Below are 16,450 nucleotides of genomic sequence, written 5' to 3' on the forward strand. Positions count from 1 at the left end.
ATCCTTCCCGGAATGATGACAGCATGTGACAAAACCTTTATGCCTGGGTTATTAAACAGCACGCCAATGCCCTCATTCCTACTCTGGCAGGCAGGGGACCAGATGGCATTGCCCCCTGCCCATTCCCCAGAGCCTGGTACCGTCTTCAAAATACACTCCTGCAGACAAAAAATATCCGCCCTAAAATTTGCAAGGTCCTGCAGGACTGCAGCCCGGCGGTATGAGGAGCCGATCCCCCTCACATTTACAGACAGCAGGGACAGGACCATCACCAAAAGACACCACGTGTTATGCACCCTACACTCAGCCATCATCACTTCTTGGATGCCCTGGGACTCTTCCTTAAGCCCACTGTAGCGGGCTCCTGCTTTCCTTTTCTATTTTTCTTTCTTTTTTGTTTCTTTGACTCCGCCATATTCCAGTCCTCTGGACCAGAATCTCCAGCAGTACTCGGCCCAGGCACCTCTGGGTTAATCCTCCTAGCTGGTTTGGTGTTTTTCCAGCTAGCGGGTACAGGAGACTGCGTCATATCAACTTTTAACTCTCCCTCAGAAATGTCACTGACAATACGCATTTTTGACACATGGGTGTCATCACTCTCTGATTCCGTCACAGCCTCTTTTCTTTCCTGATAAGGTGGTGGATAATCGCTGTCACTCTCTTCTATCACCACCTCTTTCTCCCCTTCCACCTTCCCAGGGTCAGTTATGTCCATCTCACTCTCCTCCTCCTCATTTGCATAACCTCCTCCCACCTCCTCTGACATCATGCTGGCTGATTTCCCTCCTTTATTTGAATTTGGGGAGCCGTTTTTTTGGAGGGAAAAAAGGGAGTCCCCTGCTGGGATCTCCCCACAGCAGTGTCAGCCTTTATCTTTTTCCCTGCGCTTTTCACAGGGTTGGAATGTGCTGGCAGAGTCTTCTGCGAGAGAGCAGAAGAAGGGGTGGAGTCAGGATTGTGCAGGGGATCAGCTGACTGTACAGCTGTTTCCCCACCTGCATTCCTCTCATTCTCGCTGGCTGAGCCGGCTCCAGGAACTGTGGCACTACTGCTCCCAGCGGACCTGCGGCTACTAGCGTCCATGGCAGGCCGCTGGGAGTCTGTGCAGACATCAGGCATCTCTGCCTGGCTGATGAGAAGCACGGGGGAGGCTTCGGTACTGGTGGCAGGGGTCGGGGAAGCCTCAGCATGCTCTCCAGGCTCACGCTGTGGGTCCCGCTCAGCAACAGCTGAGCTGGTGACGTCACTGGCATCGGGGGAATCCCGCTCTGCTTGAGAGCCGGGCACATCTTCGGGGAGCTGCTCTGGGGGGGTTTCCTCCACAAAATCTCTCTGCACAGCCCCAGCCTGACTCTCCACAGCGGGGGGACTAGGGGCAACCTCAGTCACAGCACATAAATCAGCTTCTCCAGTCCTACTCGCTGCAGACACGGCAGCGGCAGCCTTCTTGCAGGCAGGACCGGCAACATTCTGCACATCACAGGGAAACTCTGCAGACAGAGGCACGGCGTCCTCTTCACCCCCACTCCCCACAGCATCATCATTTTCATTCACGTCCTCGGCAAGTTTCCTTTTTTTAACTCGCTGCGGCTTTGACACCTCCTCTGCCTGCAGCATCTGGGAATCAGTCACATCCTCCACAGGGGGGACAGGGGGGGTCTCAGCAGCGGTTGGGCCCGAATGACACACACTGGTGCCCTCTCCAGCTGCATCAGCAATGGGAGGCTCAGTAACAGCCTCAGGGTCCGGGTGCTCCACATGGGGAGCCAGTGACCACCTCCTTCCCATGCTGTATGAACCAGCTGCAGCAGCATACGTGTAAATCCTTGTTTTGCCACGCCTTTCACAATCTTTGGCCAAGTGGCCGCCCACACCACAGAGGTCACACACTTTCACCTTCTTACAGCTGGAGCCAGGGTGCACTGGCTCCTTGCAATGTCTGCACCGCTCCTCAGACACACAACTTCCGGCTCCATGCCCGAACATATAGCACCTCCGGCAGTAGAGAGGCTGCCCAGGATACGTGACATAACCTCTCTCTCCAGCAATAGAGAAAACAGGGGGCAGGTGAACTACATCATGCCAGCAACCCTCCTGTCTCTTGAACTTCACAAAAAACTTCATTTTGCTTCTGTAAACACCAATATGGTTATATATTTTTTCAGCATAACTCACCTCCTCAAAATATCTGAGCATAAACAGCCTGACCACATCTGGCTCCACGAATGGATTGTACATATGTACATAAATCTGTCTCGCCTTTTCATTAAATAATGGCGTGACCGACTCCAACCAATTAACATACTCTTCCCTGCTCTCTCTATAATCTGCCAGCACTTTTAGTGCATCTTCCTCATTATGCATAGTAATATCATAGGTCCCTTGTCCTGGAAAATCTTGTATTGCGAACATCTTGCTCTTATTTAGCTTCAACCCCTCCACCAGTACCTTATCGATGAACGCCTTTGGTCCATGCTTCCTCCAATCCGTCTTTACGACAAAGCGAACTGAGTTCCGAAGTTTTGGCATGCCTCCTCCACCTCCTCCACTCGACGCAGCTGCCATCCTCCCCCTCGTTTATCCAGGGCCCCCACAAGGAGGACCCTTAGAATATCTCTCGTTCCAAGACCAAGTAACTATATTGTTTCGGATTGTTTGATCCTCATCAGTGCATGGCATGGATTAATTTGGCTCTATGGAGTAGGGCTTGTAAACCGAGAGGTACAGACTAACCAGCAAGCTCATGGTGACCCAGAACTCATTGGAGTGTGTAAGGGACTACAATGGTCCTAAAAGCCCCCTTACTAAGATGTTAAGAAAAACAAAAAATTGCTTTCCTAATTATTATGGCTCTGTACAATTTAACAAGCTGACACATCATTGCATTCCAGCGGTTCTGGAGGTGTGTTTAGCTTCTAAGGGTACAATGGTTAATTTGCATATATTCAGCAGTGGTGCTCTGGGAGACATCTCGAGCTCACTCCAACCTGAATTATCGCAAATTCTTTCTGTTTTAGGAAAGCAATTTTTTGTTTTTCTTAACATCTTAGTAAGGGGGCTTTTAGGACCATTGTAGTCCCTTACACACTCCAATGAGTTCTGGGTCACCATGAGCTTGCTGGTTAGTCTGTACCTCTCGGTTTACAAGCCCTACTCCATAGAGCCAAATTAATCCATGCCATGCACTGATGAGGATCAAACAATCCGAAACAGTCTGTATGCATGTTGGATTATTATGGCTCTGTACAATTTAACAAGCTTCCACATCATTGCATTCCAGCGGTTCTGGAGGTGTGTTTAGCTTCTAAGGGTACAATGGTTAATTTGCATATATTCAGCAGTGGTGCTCTGGGAGACATCTCGAGCTCACTCCAACCTGAATTATCGCAAATTCTTTCTGTTTTAGGAAAGCAATTTTTTGTTTTTCTTAACATCTTAGTAAGGGGGCTTTTAGGACCATTGTAGTCCCTTACACACTCCAATGAGTTCTGGGTCACCATGAGCTTGCTGGTTAGTCTGTACCTCTCAGTAAGGTGAGAATTCTGCAATGCTAGGTACAATAAAACAAGAAACATTGTCATGACTGCAAAGTCATGGAATCTGAACTTCCTAGCAAATAATAAAAAAAAAAATCAAAGCAAATTTTGCATTCAGAAATGCAATAGTAATTTTAGCAGCATTAAATTACAATCTACGTTGTGTGGCTCTGATGACTGTTGTGTCCATTTTGGTACAAGATGAAATACGTTGATTAGAATATTAACAATTTCACAGTGCAGGTATGGCTTCCTTTTAGTATCTATTTCCCAAAAGAAAGTTAGTTCAATGCTGCTGTGGAGACAAACAGATATAATAACTGATGCAAGAGAAGAAAAGTTTCCGTATCTCAGCGATATCAAACCTCTAATGTAAATCTGCAGGGACAGGCCAAGGTTAATCTAACCTGCTTCACTTGTTGTTGCTCAAATGATGCTTTAAGCTAGAAAGTTTTCCACATTGAGCTGTCCTCCTTTGCCCTGTGTCATAGAAATTCCCCTTAGATTATCAGCCAGCCACTCATAAAAAACATTGTGTGTACATTGCTTTATAGCATGATTAAATGCAAAGTTCCCTGAAACTTACAAAAAAACCATAGAGACCAACACAGGGCACAGAAAATTAGGAATGGTAAGTCTACACATACGGCAACTGATTTTCATTTATTAAAGGGTTCTTGAGCCAATCTAAAAAAGAAACTTAGATACCCACCTAAGAAGAGAGAAAGCTCTTGATCCCACAGAGCCCTTTCAGACTTTTCTGCATTCTCTAGTCCCCGTTAAAGCAACCCGACTAAAATGTTGCAAAAGGCCTTTGGTAGCCCTCAGTAGAGATGGCCCGAACGGTTCGCCGGCGAACTTCAGTGGTTCACAAACGCGAACTTTTCCGGAAGTTTTATTCGCCCCATAGTGCATCATTAGGGTCAACTTTGACCCTCTACATCACAGTCAGCAGGCACATTGTAGCCAGGCTACACTCCCTCCTGGTGCCCCACCCCCCCTTATAAAAGGCAGGCAGCGTCATGCTTTTCACTCACCCGTGTGCCTGCAGTAATAAGAGAAGGGAGAGCTGCTGTGCAGAGACCTATAGGGAAAGCTTAGTTATGCTCTTGTAGGCTACTTAGCTTGCTCCTTGCTGATTCTTATTGCTAAAAAAGCACCCCTCGGCAGCTCTTTTAAAGGCTAATCTTGTTCTTGTGATCTATTTTTTTGTTTGTGTGTGTGTGGCCCACTTGCAATATATACAGCCCTGTCAGTCAGTTGCAGCTAGCCTTTGGCACCTTGGTGGTATAATTACCACTGTGCCAGGTGCACATTGTAATGCCCATCACTGCATATACCTACCTGTTGTTCACAGTGCACCCACCTACCTACGTGAGCACACGCAGTGTCACTGTGCCTGTCCGGTACCTGTCTGTGTGTGACAGGTGCACATTGTAATACCCATCACTGCATATACCTACCTGTTGTGTTCAGTGTACCCACCTACCTACGTGAGTGCACGCAGTGTGATATACCACTCCGTGCATACCTGTTAACTGCACCTGTGTGACTGCACATTGTATTAGTCAAGTCAGTGCATACCTTTCACTTCATCCCCCCCAATATGGACAAAACAAAAGGCAGAGACAGGCCACCTGGCAGGTCTGTTCGAGGTCGCGCTGTCGTGATTTCGTGCAGCCCTCGACCAAAGTACAGTGTTCAGAAGAAGGCACGTGCCATCAACCCCCATTATTGTCAGGACGTAGTTGACTATTTAACACAGAACACCTCATCTTTCTCAGCTTCCGCACGGAAGCGTGACATATCTTCCTCCTCCTGCTCTGATTCTGGCACCCCACTTAACACTCAGTCGGCTGCCACCAACAAAGTGCCAATCACCCCAGGGCTCAGCGGTGTGGAAATTGTTTTGTGTGTCTCCCTCAGATGAGATCAATGCCATCTTGCCATCTGTACTCTCTGCCACTGAAAATTGAGCCATAGAAAGACCAAGACCCGTGTAGGGACAACTATCTTACGAAGGCACATGATTACAAAACACAAACTGCAATGAGATGACCACCTAAAGAAAAGCAGCACACAAAAGCAAAGCCACACACCTCAGTGGAAGATACCAGGCCATAATTTTTTCTCAAAAAAGGCGATACCTAAACTGTACCGTGATGTTGAAAGGCAAGTGGTGACATCTCTGGCACACAGCATTGGGTCAAGGGTCCATCCATGGAAGGTCGTTGCTTCATTGTGGACAGACCAAATTTGATCAGCTGGACAATCACTGTTGTTCTATCATTGAGCTACCACAGCGCAGCGACCATATGGGCTTGAAAACCGCCACGGCCTGCACACTCGCCATGGTGCATACCAGTCCAGCACGGCCATCACAACACAAACAGCTGTTTGCAGTGCGTTACAAAGTGAGTTTGGTGTGTCAGTCTGAAGCAGTACTCTAATTACACTCCCTGATTGATGTATACACATGCAAGATGTTTTAAAGCACTTTATGCCTGCAATTTAGCATTCAATGTGATTTCTGCCCTTAAAACGCTGCTTTCAGATTTTTCCCCGGGACTTTTGGCGTCTATCCCACTCATCCATGCAAAAACTCAGATGTTAGACCTCTTGAAACATCTTTTCAATCACTTTGGCCAGCATAAGTGTTTCTAGTTTTCAAAGTTCGCCTCCCCATTGAAGTCTATTGCGGTTCGCAAAAGTTTGCATGAACCGAACTTTTGCGGAAGTTCGCGAACCGAAAATTGGAGGTTCGGCCATCTCTAGTCCTCAGATAGCTTCGAGTGCACCTGTCTGCACTCTCGCTCATGCGCAGCATGGATATGCCTGACATCAATAGCACTCTGGGATGCAAGGGCCTCTGAAGCTTTCCGAGGACTACCGACGGCGCAAGATTTGAAAGGGGGACTGTGGTGGAACGAGGGGATGCAGAGAGGATGAGGAAGGCTCTATGGGATCCAAAGCCTTCCCTCTCTATTGGTGAGTAGTTAACTTTTTTGTTTAGGTCAGTTCAAGTTTGCTTTAAGCACTTTTAATTATTATTATTGATTTATAAACGCCAACATATTCCGTGGTGCGGTACAAAGTAAGAAACGAACATGGGGTACATAAAAATACAGACATTGTATTTTAAAGACAGCATTATATTTTGACTAAGATCTTATAGTGCAGTGTTAACCTGCATTTAAAATGTGTTCAAAATTGCAATAAGATTAGTACACATATACAATTTTGATTGGCCAATTTTATAAACTTCTATATAGTATGGGTACTTAGCTATATTATCTGTTCAAAGTATCCAAAATCTGTATGACCGCATACTACATGGTAAATGTAAAGTTGCCCAATCAAGATTGAATTTGTGTACCAGTCTTAAAGTAAATCTGAACTGAAAAATAAAAGTCAAAATAAACATATACCCATCATACTTATCTCCCACAGAGTCTACTCATCAATCTCTTACTCCTCTCCTACATAGTGTTTGTCCACTGTGATGGTTGGAATTTTCCATCCTACATCTTAAAAATGGTGATGTAGTGATGAGCTTTCGGGCCAGCTGACTGTTAACCACTTCACCCCAAAGTGGTTTTTACCCTAACGGACAAGAGCAATTTTCACCTTTCAGTGCTCATCCCTTTCATTTGCCAATAGCTTAATCACTACTAATCACAATGAATCTTGGTTTTTTTTACCACTAATTAGGCTTTTTGGGGTTGATATTTGTTTTCAGTAATTACTTTATTTTCTATGCAATTTAAAAGGACATACAAGGAAAAATGAAAAAAAATACACTATTTCTCAAATGTCATCCCCTATAGTTTTAATGTAAGCACTGCTACTGTACATAAAACCCACACATTTTATCTGCCTATTTGTCCTGGTTATCACAAGATTTTAATGATGTCCCTAGTACAAAGTATGGCGACAATATATTATTTGGAAATAAAGGTGTATTTTTTCTATGGAGTTTTTGTTTCGGTAATCTCACGTGCAGGCTTGCAGGAACGCACGTGCATGCGCGTGAGCAGCCCGGAGCGTGCACGCGTACAGCGACAGCCGCACTGTTTGACAAAAACATTCTGGAGCCGTTAAGAGACTCTAGCAGGATGTTTTTATAACTCTGATTGTCATTAAGTGGTTAAACTGTACTATCGCCAACTTGAGCCATAGGGAAGCATCAGTTGTCCTTTCAGTAATAACTGATAGCAACTGATATATAAATGACAGCACTAATATATTTCGGTTCTGACAAAATCTTGTCCGAACTGGAAGGAATCGTTGTTAGAAGAAAATGGTGAGCTTCTGAGAGGAACTGACAATGAGGCAACTATGTAATATTCATTTGCAGGTACATCATGTGTTTATTTTAAGTAATTTGACTCGATTCATGTTGCCTTTAAGTCTTGTTATGTTGCATTTTTTTTATGTAACCTGCTCTGTTCTCTTGTATTTGCAGTGCTTTCCCGACTGCTTTAAACTCTGTGTGCTGCTAATAGGCTTAAGTCGGATACACACGTACGATGAATGTCATCTAGAAAGGATCAGGACTCGACTAAGTCTAAACGTGTGGATGGACTTAGCATTGAATAATGAAGTGTGAGAACAGGTGCCCCTTCAGTTATGCCACCTCTAGCTGTGAGCTTCTAGCAGTGGTGCTTGCGGATTCAAACCTAATGTGCTTATCGTGGAATATCAGACCCTGCCAATGACTATACTTTACCAAAGCTGTTAATTTGGTTTTAAATACTTCTGTTACCTGACACGGTAGCATTATTTCTTTTCTATGGTTCACAGTTGGGACTGGACTTAAAGTAAGCTTAGATGAAAAAAAAAATAAAAAAAAATAAAAAAAAAAAATATATATATATATATATATATATATATATATATATATATATATATATATATATATATGTGTGTGTGTGTGTGTGGGGGGGGGGGACTTCCCCCAGCTCCCACTAATTCCTCCCACTGATTCGGGGGATTGGAGGAACTGCACATGTGCCTCAGCGGCGGGTGCCCCGGCAACGGGATCGCATGTGGCTCGACTAGCCAAATTACCGGCCCACATAGCTGATGATCCAGATGGCCTGGGAGGACAGCGAGGGATTAATGAGGCTGAAAGGGGCTGGAGGAAGCCCCAGGTATGTATATATATTTTTTTTTTCCATCTCAGGCACACTTTAACATTCTCAGTGGCCACCACAGATGACAGAAATGGTGGACATGCACAGGAGGTGGCTAAAAAAGAAGGCGTTATATATCACTCTATAGGGACACTTTTTCTCTTCTGTGAAAATGACTTAGCATGAAAAGCCAGCTCATCATTAAGGGATAATGTGGCTTCTGACACTGAATAGCTTAGCTCTTTTTTTTACTGGATAAATAAGTTAAATGTCCAGTTCTTTTACTTGGAGAGTTACCATACGGATTTATAAATAAGGATAAAATGAGCAGACCTATCAATGACAGGGAAAAAGCAGACTTGCTGCGGAAATGATGAGTGTGCCTTTCCGAACACATTTAGGAACAGAATTATGTAACATAAGTGCTGAGGTCCTCCAAAGCAGGTCTTGGCACAGTCAGGTGTTATTTCAGAGATAATGAGTAAGTGAAATAGCTGTTCTGTTTATTAATTGCCTGCTCATTTCTCTAGACAATGGCTGTTGCTTTGTAACAAAGTGTCAGCAAGATACTGTACAGCACACCCGAGATTTAATAAGGTCGTCTACACTTCCCAAAATCACTCCCTGTTTATTGCTTTAAATGATGTGTTGTGCATTTGTACTAAACAGGATACATGAGATGAAGAAAAATACTAATGGTACGTTTCATTTTTAAAGCAATACTTATAATAGTAAACAAAGAAGACTAACCCAATGTGACCCAACTGGGGCTGACTGACTCCCTCCAGGGGAATATTTGTGAGCCAAGGGACTATGGCTTCAATTCATCAAAGGCTGTTCGTTAAAAAAAAAAAACAAGTCAGGAAAATACCCCATTCAGTATTTTAGATTTTTTTTGCTAATTCATCAATATTTTCACAGGTGCGGTAGTTCGGAAATTTACCGAAATACTATGCTTCAGTTCACAAAAACCTGTTCGGTAACAGCAAAGCAGTGTGTGTGGAGCTGTCTCTGTGTTGTTACAAGCTGTTCCGTGCAGTGAGGGCATTTCAATAGTAAGAGCCCCCCCCCCCACATCCCTTTAGAATGTACATGTTTGTTATACTGCCTCTACTTGCTCTGAATCTGTCCGTTAGTCTTTCTTAACATTTTATTTAATTGCCACAGCTTAGATGAACTTCCAGGAGACATTACACATGCCATGCTTAGGTGATTTCCCCACCAGCTACTCTACATCTTCAAACAGGAACCTAAAAGGTTAAAGGTCTGAAGAGAGGCAGGGGAAACTACATTTGTTCTTTTCTCTCTGCTCGCTGCCTCAGGGGTAGAAAAGCTGGACCCTCCCGAGAAGCCTTTCACAACCTATCAATGTCAGATCAGCGGGACTGGCAGGAGGCTGTTTGTTGCCATAGCTTATCCCTCTCTGCTTGTGTGAGTCACGGCTCCTCCACACTGTTTCTGACAGAGGAGAGCTGCTGGTAATTATTGAGTAGGCTACTTGGCTTTATCGCATGCTATAATCTTGATGAATTAACATTTACTGACATGTGTTGAGGTATTTACTGCGCAAGTCGATAATTTACCTCACTGCTCGGTAATTTCAGCTTTCCATGCGGTAACAGCCTTGATGAATTAACACTTTCCTAAATGCTGTGAAAAATCAGCTGTTTTCAGCATTATGCGGTAATGCTTGATGAATTGAGGCATAAGTACAGATGAGTGGACCTGTTTTACTTGCATGTTTAAGAGCTGGAGCCATTGCAGAAAACAAATGATATAGCAAACTTGGATTGGAAAAGTTTACAATCATTGCCTGGGTAATATCAGACCACAGTAAGAGCATTTGAAAGATCAATGATTTAGTTGTTGTGTGGTTCCAGTCATGTAAATACATTCACAGCAAGAGCTTTTTTACAGATAAATTTACTGTCACAATCTCATCTTGGCCTGGTTCCAGCGGCATGTCAGCGGCTTCTGGGAGCCGTCACAAGCTCAGTTCTCGGCGTGCTGATGTCATCTCTGAAAGTCCCATGGTCTTGCGTGGCGAGGCTTCCTCTGTTGTTGCTAGGCAATGTGGGCATGTTCGATGCTCAGTGTACACCCCTTGGCACCATGGTTGAACCTGGAAGTAATTGACTATTGCATACAGTCAATCACTAGTGGCAGGCTGCATGCTCTATTGGCTGGTTGACTAAGTGGCTCTTCGTGATTGACTGATGTGACTATTTATACCAGGATGGCACATTAGTTAGTTGCTTGTGACAGTATTAAGTCGCTAGAGCTAGCTGCTGAGTGTACCGCTGATCTCTTGATACCTTGCTTGTTACTTGACTATTCTCCTGATTGCTACCTGGACCGACCTCCTGCTAATTTTGACCAGTCTTTGTTTTTTTCCTTGTACCTGATATTGTCTTATGTGAATGACCTTAGCTTGCTGACTACGAGATTGCTTATCCATTTGCATGACTGCCATCTGATATCTGTGTATGACTCTGGACTGTTTTTGACTATGTTAACAGCTCAGTGAGTTCTGGTAGTACTCAAGTCTTCCCAGCCTCAGTCTCTATACTTTTCACGCTGAAGTCCCATGGGTGAACGTAGTTGGGTAGGCACAACTTAGGAGAAGGGAAGGGTAGGAGCATAGTGTTAGACATAGAAACTGAAGGAAGACACTGTTTGACAACAGTCATATAACCAATTATTCTCTATCAATTCAGCAACTCTTGCAATGGCCCAGTAGGTAAAGTCTGTATGCTAATAGCTCACAATTGTTTTAGGAGGTATAAAGGATGAAGTTGGGGGCTAGGAAGGAAGGACTGTATGTTGTGGTTAGGCTAGTGCAAGGCCTTAGGCATCAGGAAGGAGTTTGACTGGATCAATTTAGTTCTTCCTTTGTTTCTGTGTAGATTTTTAGTTAGGAGAATTTGTACCCTTAATTAGTAAGTAGTCCCAAATACCAATTCCTTTAATGGATTTGTGCACTTGGAGGAGGAGTGGCTAGATCTTAAGAAAATTTTAATTCAGGCAAATACCTCTGTTCAGTACTACTATTCATATTACTTTTGATTAATTTTGACTCTGGTGCTGGTAAGGCAATAACAACAACATAATGACAACTAGCTCAATGTGATACAGAAAACATTAAAAATTTCAGAAATATGATGCTCTAAAGGTGTCTATTAACCTCCCTGGCGGTAACCCCAAGCTACATTTGGGGTAGCCACCGCAGAGGACTTACAATATAATACAATACAATAACATTTCTATAGCGCTTTTCTCCCATAGGACTCAAAGCGCTTAGGCTCTCTCAGATTCAGTAATTAGTAGGATGAAGTATTCACACAACAAAAGTTATATTTCTGCAAATGCCAAACTGAACAGGTGGGTTTTCAGTCTGGATTTAAACACGTCCAGGGATGGAGCTGTCCTGATCTGTTGAGGTAAGGAGTTCCAAAACGTAGGGGCAGCATGACAGAAGGCTCTGGGACCAAAAGTTTCCAAGTGGACTCTGGGTATGACTAGATTATTAGAACCTGTTGATCTGAGAATGCGGGGATTGCTACGCAGCTGCAACATATCTTTCATGTATCCAGGGCCTAAATTATTCAGGGATTTAAATGTCAGTAGGCCGATCTTGAATAGGACCCTCCATTCTATAGGTAGCCAGTGAAGGGAGTGCAGGACTGGCATTATGTGGCAGTGACGGGGTTGGTTGGTTAGCAGTCTGGCAGCAGTATTCTGTATCAGCTGTAGTCGGTACAAGACCTTTTTTGGAAGGCCAGTGTAGAGAGCATTGCAGTAGTCCAGTCGGGATGTGATGAAGGCGTGGACTAAGGTTGGCAGATCTTCTGGGGGTATGAGGTGCTTGATTTTTGCAATGTTCTTCAGGTGAAAATAGGATGATTTCACCACAGCAGAGATTTGAGTTCTGAAGTTTAAATCCCAATCAATTAGAACTCCCAGGCTACGCACATGATCAGAGCTGCGCAGATCCGTGCCTCCTATTCCCAGTGGTGAAGACTGCAAGTTAAGTTGTTTTGTTATCATGCTCTGCCCTCCTATCAGAAGGACTTCAGTTTTGTCTGCATTTAGTTTCAGCCAGTTGTCATTCATCCATTGCTGTAGTTCACATAAGCAGGCGTTTATAGTTAGAGTTGGGTCTGTCACACCAGGCTTGAAGGAAAGATATAGTTGAGTGTCGTCTGCATAGCAGTGGTATGTCAGGCCATGTTTTTGGATTAGTTTTCCCAGCGGTAACATGTAAATCGTGAAAAGCAGGGGAGAGAGGATTGAGCCCTGGGGCACCCCATACCTAAGTGATACAGGGGTGGACAGGAAGGGCCCCATAGACACTTTGTGGGTTCTGCCACTCAAGAAGGATTGGAACCACTGAAGAACTATGCCATCAATGCCGCAGTATTCCTGTAGCCTGTTTATCAAGATGTCATGGTCAACTGTATCAAAGGCTGCAGAAAGGTCTAGCAGTATGAGGATGGAGCACTCTCCTCTGTCTCTTGCCATGAGCAGGTGGTTGCATATTTGGATGAGGGCCGTTTCAGTGCTGTGGTGTTTCCTGAAGCCAGACTGGAATGGGTCATAACTGTTGTTTTGTAGGATTTTGGCTTCTAGCTGGAGGTAAACAGCTTTTTCAATTAGCTTGCCTAGAAAGGGAAGGTTAGAGACAGGTCTGTAGCTGGTCATTGCATCTGGGTCCAGGGAGGGTTTTTTGAGGAGAGGCCTGATGATTGCTTCCTTCAGTAAAGCAGGAAATATCCCTGATTTTAAGGAACAGTTAACAATTTTTAGGAATGCCGGTACGAACAGGTCGGGGCAGTTCAACATGAACTGTGTTGGGCCAGGATCTAGGTCACAGGTAGTTAGGCGGACGTGAAGGAGGATGCTTGATGTGACTTCTTCATCAATTTCTTTGAAGTTTGACCAAGGTGTTACATTGTCTCTGCTAATGGTCTTCGGCGCTATATTAGGCTCAGATGCTGTAAGTTGGATGGCGGACCTTATAGCGGAGACTTTGTCTGTGAAGAAATGGGCAAATTGGTCACAGAGGTCCTTTGAAGACTCGATGTTAAGTTTTTGACATGCCGGGTTGCAGAGTTTTTCCACTGTGCGGAACAGTTGGGCTGGTTTGTTAACTGCATTTGCAATCTCTTGTGATAGAAAGGATGATTTTTTTCCCGTGATTACCTTTTGGTAGCTCTTCAAGTGGAGGATTAAGGCATGTTTGTCTTCTGGGGACTGAGATTTGCGCCACAGTCTCTCAAGTTTTCGGCCTTGTCTTTTCAGCTCTTTTATAGCGTTATCAAACCACTGTGCATGATGGTGTGGAGTAAGATATTTGGTGCGCAGAGGAGCAATGGTCTCAAAGGTGGAGGACACACATTTGTTGTATTTAAACACCAGAGTATCAGGGTCCAAGCTGGAGTCAGTCAATTCATCAAAGCTAAGGTTATCTCGGATATGTTGAGGTGTTAGCCCTTTTAAGCGGCGATATTTTATTTGATTCTTGACCTGGTGTTTGACAGCTGGTATTGAGAGGGAGAAGTGGATAGTGTGATGGTCTGACCAGGCAACAGGATTAATTTCCACATTGGCTATTGACAGCCCAGTATGGAATATAAGGTCTAGAGTGTGGCCTTTCCTGTGAGTAGCAGAGCTGATTGATTGGAGGAAGCCCAGTTCATGTAAGGCACGAGGTAGCTCAATTCCAAGTTTTGAAGAGGAGTCATCCACCCATGTATTGAAATCTCCAAGAACAATCCATCTGGGGTGTTCCAGTGTTAGGTTGCATAGGAGGTCTACAAGTTCCTTAAGGAAGTCTGAGTGTTTTTCTGGTGGGCGGTAGATCAGCAATATGTCCCGGGAGGGATTTTTTAAATGAAACTTCTTGTAGCCTTTGTAGCTAGCACTTCGCTAGCTACCATTGTCCCCCAAGTCCCTCCGCTCTTTTTTAATCACCCCTGATCGCCGCCGTTATACGTACCCCCCCTAGATCCCGCGATGGTGCAGCCTCTCCAATCAGGTCCAGGCTTCGCTTTGGGGAGGATCAGGATTGCACATGACGTCATGACGTCGATGACATCAGACGTCATGTCCGATCGTCGCCATAGAGATGATTGAAGCTCATTGGGGAGGCTGCGGCTCTCGCGGGATCACGGCTAGGTAAAGTATAGCGGCGGCAATCGGGGGATCAGGAGGGTGCTGGGGACTTGGGGGACAATGGTAGCTAGCCTAGTGCTAGCTACAAATGCTTAAACAACTTTAATTTAAAAAAGATCCCTCCCACGGACGCAGCCTCAGAAACTGCGTACCGCCAGGGAGGTTAATGATACAATCTTGATTGTACTATCTTACCAAATCTATGTAGTAAAAGGGTAAATTAATTGAATACACTTTAATAAGATACTGTTGGTACTCCCTCATATTAGATAGGATTGGTAATATTGTACAATAAAGATTGTATCACTAACAGCCACCTTAACCTCTAGCCGACCATGTGACGCCGATGAGCATGGCCGCGGTGGCAGCCCCAGGACCGCCTAACGGCGATCGGCGAAAAGTCCTGGGGCTCTGTTTTGCAGGAGATTGCGCGCAGGGTGCGCGCACATCTCCTGCTTGGTGGGCGGAGTGCTCAGGAGACTGTTAGACGGCGTAATCGCCGTCTAATTACACGTACAGCGCTGCGATCTGCAGCAGCGCTGTACTGGGGACAGCCGTGTGACACGGCTGTCCCCTCCTGAGACACAGAGGTGATCGGCTGTCATAGGCTGAAGCCTATAACAGCTGATCACGGGGGGAGGGAGGGGGGTATACAATGAAATAAAAAATACACACTTTTTATATAAAAAAACATAAATAAACAAACACAGATAAACAAACAAACATCTGGGGGGGGGGGGGGGGGCGATCAGACCCCACCCAACAGAGAGCTCTGTTGGTGGGGAGAAAAGGGGGGGGAATCACTTGTGTGCTGTGTCGTGTGGTCCTGCAGCTTGGCCTTAAAGCTGCAGTGGCCAATTTAATGAAAAATTGCCTGGTCTTTAGGGGGGTTTAACACTGCGGTCCTCAAGAGGTTAAAGATGACCAATGTTGCATAAAAAATTATTGTGAAAGAGCCCTCAATGTAAATCTCTTTGAAAGCTCTAAAATAATTTAACAGGGATACAGAGTAGTGTTGGGCGAACAGTGTTCGCCACTGTTCGGGTTCTGCAGAACATCACCCTGTTCGGGTGATGTTCGAGTTCGGCCGAACACCTGATGGTGTTCGGCCAAACCGTTCGGCCACATGGCCGAACTAAGAGCGCATGGCCGAACGTTCCCCGAACGTTCGGCTAGCGCTGTGATTGGCTAAACGGGTCACGCTCTGATTGGCCGAACTGTCACGTGGTTCGGGTAAATAAATACCTGAACCACGTCATATCTCCGCCATTTGTCTGTGGGTTTAGCTTTGGGTAGGCAGGCAGGGTAGTTCGCGCTCCAGCCATGCTAGCCAGGGTCCCCCCAGTCATTGTGTCGCTGCTGGGAATAGTAGTACACCGTTTGCTCAGCCACACTATATAGCATTCTGTTTACTGCCACTCTGTGTACCTCGCTCAGCCACACTATATAGCATTCTGTTTACTGTTCTGTGTCTGCTGGGAATAGTAGTACACCGCTCGCTCAGCCACACTATATAGCATTCTGTTTACTGCCACTCTGTGTACCTCGCTCAGCCACACTATATAGCATTCTGTTTACTGCCACTCTGTGTCTGCTGGGAATAGT

The sequence above is a fragment of the Hyperolius riggenbachi genome, chromosome 4 (assembly GCF_040937935.1).
Source record: "Hyperolius riggenbachi isolate aHypRig1 chromosome 4, aHypRig1.pri, whole genome shotgun sequence".
Classification (NCBI taxonomy): domain Eukaryota; kingdom Metazoa; phylum Chordata; class Amphibia; order Anura; family Hyperoliidae; genus Hyperolius; species Hyperolius riggenbachi.